The sequence below is a fragment of the Myotis lucifugus genome, unplaced genomic scaffold, assembly GCF_000147115.1.
Source record: "Myotis lucifugus unplaced genomic scaffold, Myoluc2.0 scaffold_157, whole genome shotgun sequence".
In the NCBI taxonomy this organism is placed as follows: Eukaryota; Metazoa; Chordata; class Mammalia; order Chiroptera; family Vespertilionidae; genus Myotis; species Myotis lucifugus.
Genome location: NW_005871205.1, coordinates 742637 through 745647, shown reverse-complemented (window position 1 = coordinate 745647; position 3011 = coordinate 742637). Strand labels below are relative to the sequence as shown.

At 54.6% G+C, this 3011-nt stretch overlaps 1 protein-coding gene across 1 annotated transcript in view; it reads right to left on the bottom strand.

The window, feature by feature from the left end:
• KSR1 (kinase suppressor of ras 1) overlaps nucleotides 1-1615 on the bottom strand; it is a 43159-nt gene extending 41544 nt beyond the window's left edge. Inside the window, exon 1 of the mRNA XM_006095503.3 lies at nucleotides 1595-1615. The gene's annotated coding sequence lies outside the window, so the exon portion shown is untranslated. The remainder of the gene's footprint in view (nucleotides 1-1594) is intronic.
• Between the last annotated feature and the right edge of the window lie 1396 nt (nucleotides 1616-3011).

Sequence of the window (3011 nt, the reverse complement as noted above, 5' to 3'; positions counted from 1 at the left end):
AGCAGCAATGGGAGCCCATTTGAGCTCTGAGTGTTTGGGCAGGACACAGTCCAGAGTGTTCATCGCTAGAGTCTCTAGGGTCTAAGGCAGAGGTCGTCAAGCTTTTTAGACTGGGGCCAGTTCACGCTACCTCAGACTTGCCCCCCCTGCTCACTGCGGTCCCGGGACGAGTCAGCTGCTAAGCAGGACAGGCAGCGGCGGCAAAAACACCCGGCGGGCCGAATAAATGTTTTCGGCGGGCCGCATGTGGCCCGCTGGCTGTAGTTTGAGGACCCCTGGTCTAAGGGCATGAAAGGGGCCAATGGATATTCTTGAGCTAACAGGGGAGAAACCCTTCCTCTGCCAAGGTCAAAGGCAGAGTTCGAGGAGACCTCAGAGACAGTCGAGTCCAATACTCATTTTACAGAGGAGGACACGGAGGTCCCGAGAGGGAGGGGACCTGCCTGGTCACCCAGAACAATAGCGCCAGAACCAGGCCCTGCCAGTGACCAGCACCAGGATACATCCTACCCCTGGAGAGCTCACCGTCCCCCAGAGTGGGCATTCCTTATCCACAGAGGAAGGTTTTATTCTGCCACGTTTCCTGAGCTGCTCGGACAGGTGAGCCAAGGGGAAGACCTCCCGAGGTCTGCCCTGAGAATCACCTCCAAAGGCGCTGGTCCCAGGGATGCCAAGCCACGTGGGCCCAGAGCGCTGTGGGATTCAGACGCAATGGCGTTCTGGGCTCGTGGCTCCACCCAGCGCCTGGCACGTCCCTAATGTGTTGGTGACTCAAAAGGTGGCAGGTGGGCAGCAATCCTCATCTCCACGGCCTTGCCTACCCCTACCCATGCCCACGTGGGTGACAGCACACACTTTTCTTCTTTTTGAAAAGAAGAAGCAAACCCCGCATCACCAGCTACACCCAAACACCCAGGTTCTGAGACACGACCAAGGCCCACCCAGGGCTGTGGCACCCTGACTCTTACTCTGCTTCTTGACATACTTCCTCTTTTCACAACCAGCCTGACTATAAAAATAACAACCACCGGTACTATCGCAACCCACGAAGTGGCCTGGGCACACGGCTTGGTAGCTAAGGAAAGTGAGAGCTGAGGAAAGTGAGGTTCAGAGAGATTAAGTCACTCACTTAAGGTGCAGCCAGTGAGCGATGGTGCCTGGACGGGGCCCTGGTCTGTGTAACTCTGAAGTTAGTGCTCATGCCTCTACACGGTTTGGGCTCCCTGGCCTGGTTGACCAGAAGCCCTGAGAGGCAGGGCTGGGCCCGCCTGTACAACCTCAGTTTCTTAAGCTCCTGCAGAAGGAGTAGCTCCCAGCAAATGTATGCCCTCTTCAAACCAAAAGCAAGAACAGGCCAAAAAAATATTCACTAGAAGGATGGGGGAGATCTACTTCAGGAAGATTCTGCCAGTTCCTCAGCTGCTTGACCACAAGACAGGGGATGAAATAATGAAATGGAAGTCACATTCTACGCCAACATGCAGATTCCCCCAGGCGTGTTCTATGGTTAGCAAAGCAAAGACTCGGGGGCGCAGACAACACCCGTTCCAGGTGCTCACAGGAAAGCTGCCTGATCCCAGCCCCCGGAGCCTACCTCGCAGCCCTCGGGCCCAGGCTGGTCCAGGCCTCGTGCTTCTCGTAGCACCACGGGCGGTGGGGCCGTGCCCCTCGAAGCCTTGGCCGTCACCCAGCTCCACAGGCAATGCATGGTGAGGGGCCGGAGCCCAGGGTCCCCGGCAGCCCTGGCCCCTTGTGCAGTGTCCCAGGGAAGGACGAGGCAGGGAGAGTTTTTGTTGTCATGACTGTAGTGAACAGTCACTGCAGCCAAAAATAGTCTGTGCCTGGGAGCTGGGGAGTCAGCACATACCTCCCAGAGCAGGTGCTGGTGTGACACGCGCAGGCTCCAGCAGGCCTCGCTGCAGGGGGCCAGGGACCCAGGCGCCCAGGATACCAGGCCACAAACAGAGAGGGTTTTCCCTGCCCCGCTGCCCCCTCCAAAAAGCCTGACCTGAGTCAACAAGGAGCAGGATGACCATCTCCCTCCTGTGGTGAATCATCCGGGGAACCCCCACCCCCACATGAACTGCAGCTGCCCCCATTCCCCTGCAGCTCTCACACGTTTGGGACTGGGTGGGATGGACACCCACGGGAAGAGCCGTACAAACTACTGGCCATCAAAGCTCATGAACTGTACACACACAAAACAGTGAATTTTACTGTATGTGCATGAAAAAGCAACGTACGAGGTTCAGGAGCTAACAGTGGCCAGAGGGGTTGTGGGGGGATTTTTTAAAAAACTTTTCTATATTTTCAAATTCTCCTACAATGAACATTTGTCATTAGATTTACAAAATGTCACCTGAAAATAAAATTTTAAAAAAGGAAAGATGCTCAGGCACTACAGAGGGAATGTGCAACATGGTCCTATCTATGAGAACTTAAAGTGTGTGTGTGTGTGTGTGTTCATGACCCCAACTTTGTAGCCAGACTTCCTGGATAGGAATCCTGGCTCTACCACTTACGGTCTAGAGGACCTCGGGTCACTCACTTCCTATCTCTTTTGTACGGGGGATAAAAGCATTGCCCCCTGCTATGGACTAAACGTTTGTGGGTCTCCAAAATTCACATGCTGAAACCTAATCCCAATGTGATGGTATTTGAAGACGGGCCTCGGGAGGTGGCTAGGTCATGAGGGTGCGGCCCCAGTGAATGGGATGAGTGCTCTGGGGAAAAGACTTGAGAGCTGCCTGGCCCCTTCCACCACGTGAAAACACAGCAGGAAGATGGCCATCTCTGAACCAGGAAGTAGGTCATCATCAGATGCCAAATCTGCTGGCACCTTGATCTTGAACTTCTCAGCCTTCAGAACTGTGAGAAATACATTTCTGCTGTTTATAAGCCATCTAGTCTGTGGTATTTTTGTTATAGCAGCCTGAGGGACTTCCCCTCAGGAAATGGGGCACAATGTCACCCTTGAACCCCCCAGGGGAGAGCCAGGAGACCCATCCCCA